General features: G+C 33.6%; 1 protein-coding gene across 1 annotated transcript in view; it reads right to left on the bottom strand.

Annotated features, from left to right (window-relative positions):
* LRP1B (LDL receptor related protein 1B) overlaps positions 1–18,963 on the bottom strand; it is a 1,918,909-nt gene that overhangs the window by 189,727 nt on the left and 1,710,219 nt on the right. The gene's annotated exons all lie outside the window — the stretch shown is intronic.

The raw sequence follows: 18,963 nt of genomic DNA, 5'->3' as shown, positions 1-18,963 counted from the left end.
TATAAAATATAGACATGCTTAGCAAACTCAACATTATTTCACATCACTGCTACTCAGAGAGACATTTCTGTGTACTAAATATGGGGCAAAAGAGTGTATACAGGATGACCATCCTCAAAAATAACATGAAAGGAGAAAGTGTCCAAGTACTGGTGACATAGTTTACCTACAAGCTTTATAATTTAACATGAGTATAGAGTCATGTGTGGCATATTCTTAGAAAAAGTATCACCCTAGGGATCTACAGTGAATAGAATGCCGTAGTCATCTCATCTATACTCTCCCTTCTTAAATAGTTCCAAAAGTCTCTTAAAAACTCCCTATCCACATGTATATTACAGCAATGAGAATTATGATACAAGAGCTTAAACACCTGTTCTCTAAGTACCTATACCTGATGAATAAAATGTGTATACCTTCTTATAGACCAAAATGGTTAGATACTATTCAGGTTCTATTGGAATAAAGTCACAATGTGTTAACAATTCTGTCCCTGCTTAGAACTATATTCAATGTCTCTGTTACTCCAGAATTATTACTGATGCCAACTACCCTGTATATGTGGTAGTACTTGAACTAAGCCTTAATAAGGTGGTAAAGCCCTGGGGAAATAAAATCTTATTAAAATAGTAGATTATGACTCAGTGAGACACTGGGGTACAGAAGTCAGGGGAGAGCAAATAAAGCAAAGCACTGAATGTTTATCAAAGAGGTTGGGCTTCATATAGAAATAAACATTGTCTGCTTTGAATAACAGGTACCAGATTTACCCTACCACCTGAAAGAACTGAAACAAAAACAAAACAAAAACAAAAACGTAAGATATATGAAACAATGGTTATCAACACATTAGACATCAGACAACAAAGAACAGTGATCTCTGAGAGTTAAAAAAAAAAAAAAAAAAACATGAGGTGAAGTGAGCCTTAACATTGCTGGGCCTTAGTGTCTTGAAGAGTTTCCAGGCTACAACATGGGTAGCGGAAAGTTAGGCAAAGTCCACGGGACTCCATGAGTTGACAAGACTAAACTGAGAGTCCAAGGAAACCATCACAGTTCTCAAAGCACTAATGGAGAAGAGAATGCTGCATAGAATGGGAACCACACAGGGGCTCAGTTGGTTAAGCGGCTGACTTTGGTTCAGGTCATGATCTCACAGCCAGTGAGTTCGAACCCCCGTGGGGCTCTGTGCTGACAGCTCAGAGCCTGGAGCCTCTTTCAGATTCTGTGTCTCCCTCTCTCTCTGGCCCTGCCCCAATCACACTCTGTTTCTGTCTCTCAAAAATGATTAAACATTAAAAAAATTAAAAAAAAAAAGAATGTGAACCACATAGATTTGCAGAGGATTTTTCTTGCATACACAGCAGAAATCAATCAGGGTACATGTGTAAAGAGACTACCAGATACTAGCAAAAAAGTCAGCTGAAAAGATAAAGCAAACAGTATCTGAGACTTGAACAGGACCTGGAATAGTGCCTGTCCCCACTAGTCAGACTGGACAATTTTATAACACACAGAATACTGACTTGAGTATTCAGAATTATATTGCCCAAGTAGTGATTAGTTAGTCCTGAGAAAAACAAAAACAAAAACACTGCTCTGGTTCCATCTAACAAATCTTAAAAGCTCAATCTCAATGAATAAAATTGTTTCAAATAATTTAACAGCACTGCAAAACAAACTTCAAAAATATTTATAGCAATACAAAAAAAAAATCTGGCACCTAACAAAATAAAAGGGCTAGCAGAAATACAGAAAAAAGGGACAGAAAACATATTAAAAAACAGTAAAAAAGAAAAAGAAGCACAAATTGTGCAAGTAGAAAATACATAATAAGATCATAAGAAATAAGAAAGAAAAGAATTTCTAACTATGTGAGGTGGTGGATAATTAGACTTATCCTGATGATCAGTTTACAATGTAAATAAGCATCAAGTCATTATGTTGTACACCTTAACCTAATACAATGTCATATGTCATTTCTATCTCAATAAAACTGAAGGAAAAAAAATAAAACAATGCTCAAGAAATAAACTTACCTCTGGTCTCAACACTGGCATTTGAGTAAGTGTGGGGAAGATACAAACAAGGAAAGTTAAGGAATTTTGTAGGAATCTCAATAGGTTAATGATTTAATAAATTTGATATAGCCAGAAAAGATCATGGGAGTTTGGAAGAGTGATAGGGATATATATCATGGGTTGTGAATTAGTTATGGGGCTCTTCAAATGAAGGAATACCAATCCTCGCAAACATAAGGGGGAAAGGAATAGAGAAAATATTCTGATATATTGGGCAGCTTGTAGAATCTAAAAGTAGAATCAAAGAGAGACTTCTTGTTCTAGCACCTAGTTGGATCGGATGGCGTATCTCACCACAAACACCTTGATAAGCTGGGTACAATTAAACAGGCATCCTTGAAAATTCATGAGTACCCAAATTGAGGGACATTGTACAAAAATACCTCGCTAGTAATCTTCAAACTATCAAAGTCATTGAAAACAAGTGAAGATGGAAACACTGTCACAGATCAAGGAAGCAAGGAGAGAGATGACTAAATGTAATGTGGGATCCTAGAACAGAAAAAAATATATATGTATTAGTGGAAAATCTAGTGAATACAGTGTGGAGTTTAGTTAATAAAAAAAATCAAAAAAAATTCAAACTGAGACCTGTTCATAATATAAATGTAAATGGTCTTAAAACTCCAATTACCAACTTGGAAAAAAATTCCAATTGTGTGTATTCCCAACTCTATGCAAACTGTAAGAAATAAACTTTAAATATAAAGTCACAAGTAGGTTAGAAGTAAAAGGATGGAAAAAAAGCCTGCTAATTAATTAATTAAAGCCTGCTAATAATAAAACCAGAGAAACCTAGAGAGGCTGTAATAATATCAAAGTACATTTCATAGCAAAGGATATTACTCGTGATAAAGCACGTTATTTCCTAATGACATAAAGTTCAGTTCATCAAGAGAAACCTAAGTTCTAAATCACCAACAGCAAAATTTCACAATACATGAAGCAAAACTGGTAAAATTGCAAAGAGAATTAGACAAATGCATGGTAACAGAAATTTTTATCCTCATCTCACAATAATTGATAGAATAAATATACAAAAATTAGTAAAGATAAAGGAGACTTAAAGAGCATTATCAACCAACTTGATCTAAGGAAATGTATAGAGCACTTCACCCAACAGCAAAATATACTTTCTTTTCAAAGGCTTACGGAATCTTTATCAAAATAGACCCAATCTTCAACAATGAAAGTATCTATATAAAACACTTATGTTAGAAAAGAAGAAAGTTCTCAATACAGTGACCTCAGCTTCCACAATGAACTAGAATAAGGAGAGTAAATTGAACCCAAAGTAAGGGGAAGAAGAGAATGAAAAGACAAGGCATAGACTATGAGAAAATATTTGCAAAATATTTATCTGAAAAATAACTTGGATCTAGAATATATAAGAACTTGCAAAATTCAGTAATATAAAAAAACTATCCAATAAAAAATGGGAACAACACTTAAGTAGATACTTCACTAAGGAAGATATATAGATAGCAAATAGGCATATGAAATGATGTTCAATATCATTAGTCATAAATGGAATGCAAATTAAAACCACGATTAAAGATGATTGCACATCTAGAATGGCTAAAATTTAAAAGTATCAAGTATTGGCAAGAATGCAGAGGAACTGGAATTCTCCAACACTGCTTGTGGGAACATGAAATGGTACGTTGGAAAAAGAGTTTCATATTTTCTTAAAAAGTTAAAATGCACTTACATGATCTAGCCTTCAGTTCCTAGAGAAGAGAAAGCATGTGTTCATGAAAAGACTAATACATGAATGTTCATAACAGCCTGATTTGTAATAGTCTAAATAGTCTAAAGTTGACTTGAAACAACCCCAATGATCATCCATGAGTAAATGAATACAAAAATTGTGGTATGTCCGTACAGTAATATGCTTCTAAGCAATACAAAGGAATAAACATCTGATACCACCATCAGCATGGATAATCTCGAAGTAATTAAGCTGAGTGAAAAAGCCAGGGAAAATGTATGCAAACTACATGACTCTAGGTTTATCTAAATGCACACTAATCTATAGTGACTGAAAGCAAATAAGTGGTTTCCTGTGGAAACAAGGATACAGGAAGTGCTGAGAGGGAGAGATATTGCAAAGGAAAACAAATAAATTCCCAAGAGTGAAAAATATGTTTGTTATTTTAATTGTGATGATGGTTTCATGACATACACACTTGCCAAAATTTATTAGATTTATATATTTTAAAAATATATAGATTATTGTTTGCCAATTGTTTTTTAATAAAGCTGTTAGAGAAACAAACAGGGCTCACAGGGGAGTATAGTGCATATACAAAATTGTCATTCTAACACTGTGTGGAAATGATGTAACAAAGATGTAAAGATTCATACCAGTCATACTCTCTTTAACATTTGTTATTATATTTCCTATTAATCTGTTAAGTCATGAACTCTTTGTTAACTCTAATGATGTTTTATTTTTTCTTCTCTCCTGACAAGAAATGCAAGCATTCACAGAACCATTTCATTCTGTCATAAAATTTTATAGTATTTATTTAAATCTTTTGTTCCCTTCCATCTCCACTACAGAATAAATAATTGAGTGTTTGAACCTATGTCAGTGCTAAGTATTTGGCAAAAAATGCTGAAAAAACGGGGACAAATAATTTTGAGGGACTAAAGTACTTATATACTTACTAGGTACTTATATACCTACTGGGTGCTTATAAACCTTTATTTCTTTAAACCCTCTCATCAGCTTTCCCAGGACAAAATTATCGCCATTTACAAATGAGGAAATAATAGATACCTAAAGAAATCTACCCAATTAATAAATGCTGAAATCAAGAATGGAGCTTTACTACTAGTTGTCCAGAGTTTATGGGGTCTTTTCATGAAGTGGTCAATTGTACTGCCATAGCCCACTTTTCTTCCTAGAAATGGGGAGGTATATCTCATTTGTGTAAGTTTGACATGCAGCGGTTTTTTAGATTGAAACCTCCTTACAATTTAACTCAATTTTGCCTACAAATCAAGTCCAAACTATTGAATTGATCAAGAGAAAAAGCAGTACTTACATAAAAATGAAATAAAATACAGATAAATTTAAAGAAAGGAAACTAGAGTCCCAATGTCCAGATTTAGAAGAGAAATATATTTGTCTGAACCAAAAAAATTCTGTTTTTTTTTTAATTTCCTTTCCTCACTCATTCTTCAAACATTTATTTGTGCCAGATTCTGTACTATGTACTAGGTATATATTAGGGAATTATAAGATATACAGATCCAATCCTCTTGGAACTTAAAATTTGTCAAGAGAGACAGTAGATTTCATTATAACATATTAAAAAAACAACAACATGGATGCAGTTCATAAATATGACACTGAAAATCTGGTAGAATGTATGTGAAATCTCTAAGCTAGGGTTCATATAAGTTGGCCACAGATCAACAGTGTGAACACTGTGGTTTTATTTGCTTTTAATCAAACACAGTATTAGAATACAAAAGCAGGTATATACAATGGGGAACAGGGGATACACAGCACTTAAAAATGCTGCATTCTGTTTCATAGATCATAACCAAAACATAGATGTGGGAAGGTTTCAGGGGAGAAATAAACAGCTGATTAATAGAACAGAAAATAGAACTCATGTAGAGAGATAAAAGAAAATGGAATTATTTGGCCTGGAGAAGGATGTGAAAGAATTTAATTTGAGAGTCCCTAAACAAAGGAATTTTACACAAAGGATAGTGTTAGGATATTCAAAATTTCTATTGGAAAAGACAAAAAGAAAAAAAAAAACAGACTTTATAGTATGAGGATTTTGTCTAGACATAAAGGAATGTTTGGTTGGCTTGTTTACTTAGATTAGGGATGGTAGATGTGGCCCTACTTTAACCACATGACCTCTAATGACCCTTTTTCAACCAGAGATTCCATCATAATAATACATGGGCTTTAGATGGAACTGAGTGGACTTGATATTTTCAGCTCCATTCTTTATTGTGGTTTAGAAATGAATTCTGTGTTAATTCAGCAACATGTTTAGTGAACACTTTCCATCTGTCCATAAGATGTTGAAAATTACTAAGTCACAGCATTGAGCCAAGAAATGAAACCAAGTGGATGGATAATTTTGCACTATGAAGAGGTAGTAAATTATAACTGTGAAAAACAAATAGCATGAAAAAAGTTCTGGAATTTAAGGCTGGCATTGTCATCCCCATACCCCATACTGCTAAGTCTTGGATGATAATCATACCTTTAGTCAAGACTCACATATAATTACATTTGGTTGAACTATTCCAAGCTAGAGATTTTAACATGTTCATTTCTTGCACCTGTTTCAGTGCCAACAAATACAGCATTTAGTGCCAAGACTTAACTGTATCTTCCAAAAAAGAATCTGGACAATTTATGCCCAGTAGTCAATTACAAAGTTTTATAAAATTAGAAAAAAAAAATGCTTTGTTATTAAAGTTTTCAAAAAATCAGAACAAAACAGTATTAATGACCTTCACTTGTGCATAGTAAAAATTTTTGAAAGCATACTAAGAGTGATATTAATATGAATAATTACTTTCTTCTCAATAGCTACTTGTATTTTAACCAATTTAATATACATATTAATACACTATATAGTTTATATATTATAATTATATAGCCTATATTATATATAGTATATTAACTATGATATATAGTGCCATATATATATATATAGTTATTGGAAAACCTTTAGGAAGGAGCAAATAGTTTGATTTTTAGATCATGCTTATTCATTCAGCTAATCAAGAAGAGGACGATGTTGTCAAATGTGTGGTGTACTTGTGATAGATGTAAGCACCAGATAGCTCAAACTATATATGAACACAGTGTTATATAGTATGGAATGGCTGATGAGAAAGTTATCCTCTGTTCAAATTTCTTTCATTTTTCCTAGATGCTTCATTATGAAAGTTTGGTCATGCAATGATAGGGCTTCTTTGAGACTCAATAATCTCTCTTTTTAACAAAGAGAGAGTTGGATTTTGATATGCCAGCATCAAACCAGAATGGAGTCAAACCAGAATTTAATGCCACTGTTGGTTCTTGTTGTACTTATTTTTATTATGACTTTTATGGCAAGCCAGTAGATTTCCATTTGGGGTCATGAACAATGGTTTGTCCTTCTAGGGAGGTTTTTTTTTTTTTTATCATGTTTTTTATCATGTTTAGAATAGACATTAAAGAAAGGTGATAATAAAAAACAGACTGATTTTTAGTTGGTTTATTATAGCTTTCAAATTGTCTATAGATAAAGCATCCTTTTATTGCTACTTCAATGATAAGTTCCTTTAAAAAGCTATTTAAGGGGCGTCTGGATGCTGGGTGGCTTAGTTGGTTGAATGTCTGACCCTTGATTTTGTCTCAGGTCATGAACCTAGGGTCATGGGATCAAGCCCTGTATCTGGCTCATTTCTGAGTGTGGATTCTCTCTCTCTCTCCCTCTGCCCCCTTCCCCTTCCCTGTCTCATGCTCTCCCCACTCTATCTAAAAACAAAACAAAACAAAACAATGCCTAAATCTATTTAAGTATGTATTCTGATAACTTTCCATTCCAACTTATTTAAGATTATTTGTATCTGTGTCCTAATTCCTTGCCTTATTATAAATTTAGGGCAGATTAAGGAAGCTCAATTGAGTAATAGTTAAGTATGTGGGTCTGGATCCAGATCCTATGGGTTCAAATATCTGCTCAACCGCTTTCTACCTGGTTGACTTGGGTAAAATAATTACTTGCATCTTATGAGTCTTATAGCCTTACCCAAAAATAAAAATAATAATAGTATGTTTTGCATAGGATTGGTGTGAGGATTAAATGATATAATATACATAAAGCTTAGTATAATGCCTAGCACATAATAATCTTTCAAAACTATTAATTATCCCTATTAGACTTCTTTGAATTCCCTGAGTCTCTAATATGGCTGCTTAGTTAACATATTTAATAGGTGTTTATTAATTTTTAAAATAAATGAATATTATAAAGATACAAAAACTAAGCTTAATTATATAAGCAAAATATTAAAAACAAAACAAACAACAAATTGTGCCCAAAGTATGTTGTAGGAAAACTAATTGTATGCACGGATTTTAGCTTTCCTCTGCAAAGAATAAGAAATGTTGATATGAGAACCCCTTATTCAACTTTTTGCATAATTTTCAAATTTCCTATTGGTAATACACACACCTATTGGAAATATCTCTTGGTAATACCAATATTTTACATATTTCCAATACTAATTTTAAGATGTGTTATATGTATATATATACATATACATGTATATACATGTATATATCTCAAGCAGGCTCTGTACTGTCAGCTTGGAGTCCGATGTGGGGCTTGGACTCATGAAACCCTGAAATCACGACTTGAGCTGAAACCAAGAGTCGGACGCTTAACTGACTGAGCCACCCAGGTGCCCCAGACTCTTAACTATAGAGAACAAACTGATGGTTACTACACGGGAGATGGATGGGAGGATGAGTGAACTAGGTGATGGGGACTAAGAAATGCACTTGTGATGAGCACTGAGTGATATATGGAATTGTTGAATCACTAGATTGTACACCTGAAACTAATATAACACTGTATGCTAACTGTTCTGGAATTAAAATATTTTAAAATCTAAGCTGCAATTACTTTTATTAAGACATTACAAAGTAGACATGATAAATTCTGAAAGAAATATATGTATATATTTGCTTATATTTTAGGTGAATGATTCTCAATTATTTTCTCTTTACTCAATGAAATAAATGCCCTTTATTGAAAAAGAATGGAATGAACTGTCAGAGTTCTAGGTTCATAAAATGTTTCATTATTCCTAAAGGTAGTTTCCTATACCTATATGATTCCCTGATAGTTAGCCACAGAAATTTTTACTGATCAGTGTGTGTTTATATCAGGAATATTGTGGTTTTAAACACTACAAGGACCAGACTAAAGATGCAAGCAGTTGTTCCAAAGGATTCTCTTCGTAAAGCAGTAATTATCAAGGCACTAGGTTTATGCTAATTAGAAGAACTCTGTGTTTATCCAAAGAACTTCTAGGATAGGTATTTATGAAGGAATAAAACATTCTACCACCTATAGAGAATTTCTAGAAACAGATAGAAATATATATATGAGACATCTTTCTGTTATATTGATAGAGTTAACTAACACAGCTGTATGATCCTTTTATAGTAAAACCATAATTAATTGGCATTAAGTAATACATTGAATTTTCTGAGTATGTTTTATTTTTAGGATTCAGAAGAATCCTAATTACAAAGAAGACTAAAATATAAAGAGACTCCATATTTGGTCTTAAAAAACGTAATCTAGTAAGGTATTCAGAATGGGGGATCTGAAGGCATATGTACTAAGTCATGTAAGAGATTTCTGCCAGTAATATCACCAAGCAGGTAATAGAAGAAATTAAATTAAGACCTTAGAAATGTCTTCAAAAAGTTGAAACAGGTTAGATGTCACTCTTCCAATAGCTTGATTAATTACAATTTTATGGTAAATATTTTATAACATTTAAACATAAGTTTCCTGGGGTGCTTGGGTGGCTTAGTCAGTTGGGTGTCTGACTTCAGCTTAGGTCATGATCTCACGGTTTGTGGATATGAGCCCCGCATCGGGCTCTGTGTTGACAGCTCAGAGCCTGGAGTCTGTTTCAGATTCTGTGTCTCTTTCTCTCTCTGCCCTCCCCCACTTGTGCTCTGTCTCTCAAAAATAAATAAATGTAAAAATAAATAAATAAACAAAAAATAAAAATATGTTCCTAGCATTCTGATATGGAATTTTTATTTAGTCTTCTACTCACCATTAAATACTTAACACACCCAATAATTGTTAACACACTCAGCTCCTGAGGCATTGATCTTAATGAAGTAAAACAAATTACCATACGTTTGTTTTAAATTTGATATTAGCATTTATAACAAAATGTTAATGCTAAATTCTATTGTTAAGATACCATTGCACATATATAAATATTTTGTAACTTCTTTTAAGATTGTATATTAACACATGAACTTAAATGTAGAGATCTTACTGCTTGAGTACAACATATAATTCACATAATCCAAATATTATTAATTAAAAATATGTTTGAAAACATATTAGATTTATTTGAAGGTCAATAAATGGTATCAGTTTTGATTTCTTCTCCTTTTTCTCAAATATCAACCAAAATCCAGTAAGTATATCAAAATAGGAAACATGTATACATGGGAAGTTTGCCACCTTCTTAGAACACAGAATTGTGAAGAATACAATCATATGGATAAGATGATCTATAGGGTAAGAAACCTCAGATTACAGGGTAGATCTGCTGTCTATTTCTCTAGCTCTTAAATACTGTTTAAGCTACTTCTTCCTTAGGTCAAAGGAAACTCATTATGAATAATTTGTTTACATTATTTTTATAATCTCTCTCAAGATTTTTGGATTAGAGAAATAGAAGTATTAATTATAAGGTTAAAATTTTAAAGGACAGCAAAAATAAGTAATAATTTGCTCTGACATTTATAACCCAGCAAGAGGTAATAGAGTTCATTATCTCAAACTACATCCTACATCACCTCTCTCTCTACTCCTGTTATTTCCCACATGAACAATGACTAAGGAACCATAATAAATAGTGCCCTAATGACAGGCAAACTCCAGTCCAGAGCCTTGCATCCCAGGCATTGAATCTAAGACAGACAGGGGCATAAGTATGACTATCAGAATCATCACCTATGCATCTGTCCACAAAGATTACAAAGCCAATAAATGGTACGATTATAACTCTACAATAGGTCTTTTACTCTCCTTAATATATTATGTCCTGAAATGTTAATGGATGAAAAGGATACTCATTTTTCAAGCAAAATCTGATATCATTTGGATCCTCAAACTGATTTTAACATAGAAGCATAAATCTAAGTTTTCTTTACCAGTCGGTCATTTTACTTTTATTATCTATATGTTCCTAAATGAAATGACAGGGTTTTTTAAAATAGTTATTTAAAATTCTATGTATTTTGAGTCCAGTTGGAAATTAAGGTATCAAGAAACTTAGATATTAAGCTTTACAACCTTTCTAATATATAACATATAGCCCTATGTTTATGTAATATATATTCTTATAAAATATTCAAAAATATTATAAATAAATTCTACTAATTAGAAGTCTAATAAAAATATCATAAATGATGTTTCAGGGTTTCTTACTGCAATTTATGAGTATGGAACAGAAACTGAAGTGGTAACCAAACTACTTTATACACACACCATATTTCTTATAGTGATAATAATATTTTCTACACACAGATGCATTACCTATAGTACTGTATTGAGAAAAAGCACTACAAACTTTAATTCTATTTATTTTCACACACTAATATATAGTATAATCATACAAACATGGCATCAAGTAACATTGAATAACCCCTGAAAATAAATGGTAATAGTGTTCTTTAAGGAAATCACCAGTCCAAATGACATTTGAATAGAATCTTATAAACCAAAACAAATGCAAATATTTTGTTGTAAAGGTAGACAAAAAAGGCATTTTTTAAAGTTCTACATTTCTTAAGTATTTTTTATAAAGTGTCTAATGCTTATTTTTTCCACATTCTACTATAAAACTGCAAGTAGTTTTGTGTGCATGTGTGTGTGTGCTATTTTATTTTACATTTTTAGAGAATCAAATATATTTGGCAAAGGTTGAGGGAAGCAATATAACAAGGATGAAGTTTTTCAAGCAAAAATATCACAGAATGTTAAATTACTGACTCAATTTCTTTTTAAAAAATATCAACTACACCAACCCAGTTCTTATTAAGCAAATATACAGTCCCTTTCATTACAAACTTAATTATAAACCTCACTGGGCAAAAAGCTATTTCCTTTCATGGCTTTGACAACAGATCAGTATAGAATCTGGAATATGTGGCATGCCTCCTGACTCACTGTGTGGGCTCCTTTTTAGCTTTGTGGAACAAAATTTAAATTTCACAATTTCCTCTTATTATTGAGAAAGAAAAAAACAAAATAAAATAACATCACCAAATAATTGCATATCCCTTTGGTAGAGAGACAGTCAATGCAAGGAAGTTACTGAAGACAAGTTATAAAAAGACCAAATGTGTTCCTCTTAGACTATTAAAGGATTCACATGTAGGTCATTCATTTCTTCATATAAAAACTAGACAGTAATTTCCTAGTCCTATTCATATAGATAGGCTCCCCTTTCTTTCGCTTTCTCATACACAGACACAAGACATGGAAGTCGTATCCAGATTGATGTGGGACAAGCCAATACTACTGAGAAGATAAGTGTTACCCTGACCCAAATTTATCTCAAAAAGATGTCAAAATTCCAGGAGAAACATCTAGCATCATGTATATGACACAGTCAACAAAACTCAGGAGCGACTCTACGACACTACAAGTGACTAGTAGCTAGATAGATAAGCGTGAGACAGTTATTTCTGGCTCCTCACAAGATTTGGAGATTTTCAGGAGCACGTGTCTCTGCATGTCTTAGCTCAAGAGTATTCATGTAATAGAAGAAACTTAAGATCAGTTTGCAGCTCACCAGAAATGGAAACATTCAGGAAGCCAGCCAAGGCTATACTTCAGCAGTGGGTGGTGGGACCAGCACTCCACAGCACAGGTCACAATACAGGTGCAGATCAGACCAATCAGGCAGCATAGACCAATCAGGCCCCAGAGAAATGGGGTCCTTCCTCCTTCCCACCTGCTAACATAAAGATGTACAATCCCACCCTTCTAAATATCTGAGATACCATGATGCCATGTGTTTGAAAATTTAAATTGGTCTCCCAGCAGCTTCCCTCAATAACAAAGTCCTCCTCCTGCCCCCACGCAATAAGCCATGGTCACACAGTATGGAAGAAGGGCTTTAGGGTATTCACATAATTTGTTTACTAATCAAAATAAAATACCTAATTTGCTGGTCTATATTTAAATTCAGGAAACACTGCTTAAAAACACTAAACAGATGTCTTAACTAAATGCATGGAAGTGCACTATTTTCCAAGGTACAGAATTTAGTGCATCACCCTTTCCTGCATATGTGAGCACAGAACTCCACTCCTGCCCCACCATGGATTATATTGAAGTCATGGCACTAACATTTGGTAAATGCTATTTTAAGTGTAAGTAAATAAATATTTTGAAAATAACTAAATTCAAATATCAAGAATTATTTTACTGTGGGTATAGCCACCAAAACCAGAACTTCTCTCTTCAAACTCGTTCCAGGGTCTCCATCCAAAGCCTAATATAGACTGTAGGGTACACAGATTTCTGCCCCTGGATATTGTCACAACTGCTTTGAGTAAACTTTCATGCAAGCTGACAATCAGAGCACCTGAGCAGGAAACTGAGACTTCATGGTGTCTATAGCACAGATTGTATGAAAGGTGTTGTGTTTTATTTGCCAATAAATGTGTAATAATTGTAACATGTAAAAAAAAACCTTCAGTATAAAAATATGTGATTCACATTAATACACTGGAATACTAGAAAATGTTAAGCTTCAATTTCCTATTGAAAATACAATGAAATTTATGTAAGCTTTTAAGATACTTTTAACTGTTAGGTATATATTAATAAATACATACAAATATAGTTAAAAAGAACACATGTGAATAATACACAACCACTTCAGCAGAGGGGAAAAAGGAAAGGGGAGAGGATAAAGAAGGGCTTTACATGTTATTGTAGTGATGTCTATGTTTTAAAAGAGATGCCTTAAGAAAAACGTTAAAAATCTATTAAAAATGATAAATTGCTTACTGTGTAACTTTCTGTATAAGTCTGCATGGTAGAAGTATTTTATAATTTAATATTCACTTGCTTTAACTTAAAAAAAAACATGTTCCTTATGTTCTTATAACTTAAGTAAGCAAATTCAAATTTCCTCAACAGAAATTTAAGTGAAAATAAAAGGACCCACTGATCAGTTCTCTTTTAGTTTGAATGTGTTCAGTATCATGTTGGAAGAACCAGGCTGCACAAAGCACAAAGCTACTGTAGGAAACTCAAGTTCGTCTCATAAGCCCTAGTTAGTGTGATTATAGCTAGCACATTAATTTGAGATAATTAGCCAAGCGGTCGGGAATAAACCAAAACTGCTCAAAAGCCGCAAATGATACTGAAGCAACTTGAAAGCAAAAATTCTAGACGAGGTGGAGGGTTGCAAGAGAAGAAAGCAAGGAGACATGACCATAGGGAAGAGCAATATGGAAGAACAAACAGTGGATTCCAGAGAGCTGGGGTGTGAGTATGGGGTTGACCAGGAAGGCCCAGATGGAACAACTGATAAAAAGAATGTTATACAGACATCTAGGGAATGGAAAATCTGAACTATAAACTGGGAAGAGAGGACATAATGGAAAGACCTGGATTCTGATATCATCTTCATTAGAGTCAAATTGTAGAAAAGTTTCAACTCTAATTACAAAGCAGAGCATGAATCTAGTACAGATTTGTCAAATCCTCAAATCTGCATTTCCTTCCTAAAATAGACAATGGCAGGCAGAAGGTAAAGAAAGTTTGAAATTGAAATTTGGAGTGAAAATCCTAGGGCTAGTACAATTTGAGGTATTGCATACATTTTGGTCAGGCATTCAAATCTGGTGTTTGTCCAATACTGTAATAACTAATGAACAGCCTTCCAAGAACAGTCAACGTTTATAATTTAATAAAAAAGGTACATATCTACCTTTTCTAAAGCTTATTTTTCTCTGGGCATATAGTAAAGAAAGAGTGAAATACCTTCCAGTGAAAAGATGTAATTTTATAATAGCCATTAACTCAAAACACAGTTGAACCTGTCTTCCCATGAATATAAGCATAGCACAGATTTAAATCTTTACTTACACAGAAATGGAGCTAAAAGATGTTTTTAAAATATTTATGAATTTAAACCCAAATGTGCCAAATGTAGCTTTTACAGACTCATAAATTTAGTCATCTCAAAAACTTTGTGTCATAGGATAGGAAAATATGTAATTTAATTTTAAAATTCGTATCCACTCTCACCAAGACTAAACTATTGGAGTAAGACTCCTAAACTATATGTAATTTATATCTACTCAAAGTGATTTGAGGCTTCCTTAAATTCTAGATTACCATAAAATTTTTACACATATTGAATATTAGTTGTTAAATATGCATTACTCATCAGAACTCAAAAATTACACTGGGCAGAATTCAATAAACATGGTATTCCAGTAAATATAAAAATTAAATAATTTTAAAGATATTTATACATTAAAGGTATTTTAATCCCCTATACTGCATGTGTATTTGTTTTTTTTTTTTTTTTTTTGCAAGTTATTCTGTAAATTTATTTGTAAGCTTTGTTAGGCTTTTCCACAGTGTCTCAGTGACCCTGTGTCCCTACATTGGTATTGTTTATAAAATTTAAAGAGAAAAAGGGGGGTGTGGGTGGCTCAGTTGGTTAAGTGGCTGACTTGGATTCAGGTCATGATCTTGTGGTTCGCAAGTTTGAGCCATGCATTAGGCTCTGTGCTGACAGCTCAGAGCCTAGAGCCTACTTTGGATTCTGTGTCTCCCTGTTTCTCTGCCCCTCCCCTGCTTGTGCTCTCTCTCACTCTTGAAAATAAATAATAAAACATTTAAAAAAATAAAGAGAAAAAATGTGTTTCATTTAGGATATATCAAGGTAGAACACATTACAATGCTAGAACTTTAGAGTTGATAGAAGCCAATTAGATATAAAGCTATAGATAGATATTGCTTCTGAGAAATAAGTTGTTAAGAGCTAGGTGAACTCTAAGAGTAAAGCAGAATCTCCCTCTAAATTTAGCATTCGACCAAGAAAATATAGAAGAAAACTGCAATAAAAATGAGTTACATACAGAGGTTTTGTAGCAGAGAACAGGCCAGTCACTCAACAGCACTTCACGCGAATCTACTCTACATCTTGCTGGGCCCTCAACATGAGAAACACTGAAACTTACCTTCTATTCTAGACAAGTTCTGTTCCCACAAAGGAACACAGGACTCAGATTCAAATACTAAGGCCTTAGCTTGATAGGGTTAATTTTAAGAAATGTTTTTATTTGCTTGTTTTTTGTTGTTGTTGTTGTTTTTTTGCTTTTCCCTACTCAACGCAAGTATTCTGCAAAAGTGTTAACAGACATAGCAAAAATACACGGCATTTCTATTTTTATTGAGGACAGAACAAAGGGGAAGGAGCTAGCCTTTTTAGCCCACCAAGAATAAAGATTGAGAAATGGTACACTAAAATGTGATATAGAAGTTTTTTTAATTAAATTAGTGCCTGCCACAATAAAATTTTATAGTGGTCTAAGGCAAATCAGATGGCAACCTTCTCATCTCTTCTCTCCCTCTTACTGTATGTATGTATGTATGTGTTCGTATACTGATCTGGAACTTATGGCAATGACTGTGGCTGGGAGCAGTCTATATAACTTTAAAACAGAAAACATTTAAATATTTTTCTCTTTACACAGAAAGAATGAGGTGGCTTTATACCAAGTCTACAGAGTAGATGCTTTAGTGTGAAAAAACCTTGGATTCAAGTCCCAGTTCCACCACCTGCAAGCCATGACACTTGGGGTAACTTATATAACCTCCTTGGGATTCATTTACCTCATCAATAAAATAGGGATAGTAAAGGGTGTCTGGGTGGCTCAGTCAGTTAAGAGTCTGACTCTTGATGTTGGCTCAGGTCATGATCTCAGTTTGTGAGATCCAGCTCTGTGTTGGGCCCTGCACTGATAGCACAGGCCCTGCTTGGGATTCTCTCTTTCTCTCTCCCTCTCCCTCTCTGAATCTCTCTCTCTCTCCAGAGCCCTTATCTCTCTCCCCAAATAAATAAACTTTATAAAAAATAGGGATCAGGGCACCTAGATGGCTCTATCAGTTAAGCATCTGACTTTGGCTCAGGTCACGATCTCATGGTTAGTGAGTTTGAGACCCACGTCGGGCTCTGTGCTGATAGCTCAGAGCCTGGAGCCTGCTTCAGATTCCATGTCTCCCTCTCTATCTCTCTGTCCCTCCCTTGCTCATGTTCTGTCTCTCTCTCAAAGATGAATAAATGTTAAAAAATTTTTCAAAAAAAATAGGGGATAGTAGAGAGATTATGTGAGTACATGACTATAAAGTGTTTAACACATATCCTGGGCTATATAGTAAATACCAAATAAATATTAGGCATTACAGTTATTATAATAATTGATAATTATCAGTTTGATTAATATAATCTGTGACAACAGTTAAATAATATCAAAGTAAGGAAGAACAAATTATAGATATTCCATAAAAATATTCATATAGCTAATATAAGTCATTATTCCTTTTCACTTCGGTAAACCAAAAATACACAAGACTAGCCATTAATATAAAAGAAAACTAGCCAAGAATATAAACTAGTCTGTAAAAGAGTTTGATAATTGTTAGGGACAAATCAATAATGACTATACTTCAGGGCTTTGTGAATTTATTATGAAGACCAATTCTACAAAGTGGTAAATGGGGTTTCATGATACTGTAGTAAGTTATTTTGGTTGCATGTTCTGAAGACACAGTCACATGGAAGACAGTATTAGGAAAAACACTTAAAGACACATGATTGTCATTTATTACACATATGTCTCATGAATGTTGTGCAGAAGTGGAATTTCAAAGAACACAATGGGTTTTCATTATTTTCTTTTTTCTCAGAAGAGGTAATTAAGAGCAGTGTGGAATATAGCAGATGCATTTAACCCAATTTTGGCTCTGAAAGTCTTGGACATCCTATCTTCAATTTGGAAAAACTTTGTCTTTTTTTTTTTTTTTAATTTTTTCAACGTTTTTTATTTATTTTTGGGACAGAGAGAGACAGAGCATGAACGGGGGAGGGGCAGAGAGAGAGGGAGACACAGAATCGGAAACAGGCTCCAGGCTCCGAGCCATCAGCCCAGAGCCTGACGCGGGGCTCGAACTCCCGGACCGCGAGATCGTGACCTGGCTGAAGTCGGACGCTTAACTGACTGCGCCACCCAGGCGCCCCTTGTCTTTCTTAATCAATTACCAGATTAAATAATTTTTTGCTTTCCCAGCAATGACATGTTTGGTGTATTCACCTACAACATAGCCTCGGTTACTGTTTAATAAATGTTGATAAAATGAATTACACGTGACAACTACTCTTCATTTCTGTCTTTCCGTTGACATTTTCAAGATAGAATCGAATGTATTAAACAAAATGAGTATGTTCTCCATTTCTGCAACATTAATTAATAAATAATTCTTATAAATAAAACAACTGATCTTAAGTAAAAAAAAAAAGTTTCAGAAACAAATGCCAACTTAGGTGATCGCTGTCATCTACTAAAACAGGAAAGATACTTTTCTTAACTTTTGTTTTATTTCACCATGTGTAGGAATGGATAACAATCATTGAATGAATGGAAAACCATATGTATTTAAGCAAAAAAAAATGAAGTCTAGAACAATAAAAAGGTAATGTCTTGGGGCGCGTGCGTGGCTCAGTCGGTTAAGCCGCCAACTTTGGCTCAGGTCATGATCTCACGGTCCATGAGTTCGAGCCCCGCGTCAGACTCTGTGCTGACAGCTCAGAGCCTGGAGCCTCTTTCAGATTCTGTGTCTCCCTCTCTCTGACCCTCCCCCGTTCATGCTCTGTCTCTCTGTCTCAAAAATAAATAAATGTTAAAAAAAATATTTTAAGGTAATGTCTCATTTTTTCTATTCATTAAATGGTAATACCAAGTGCATACTCTAATACAAGATGATGGTTTAGCCTACCTTTTAGATCCATCTTTTTAGAAATAGTTTTGAGTTATATTAAACAATAT

Source organism: Lynx rufus, unplaced genomic scaffold, assembly GCF_022079265.1.
Source record: "Lynx rufus isolate CCGP_SWC_20201006 ecotype Redwood Valley unplaced genomic scaffold, mLynRuf1.p SCAF_2, whole genome shotgun sequence".
In the NCBI taxonomy this organism is placed as follows: Eukaryota; Metazoa; Chordata; class Mammalia; order Carnivora; family Felidae; genus Lynx; species Lynx rufus.
The sequence above is the reverse complement of the archived record's forward strand: the minus strand, read 5'-3'. Positions and strand labels throughout refer to the sequence as shown.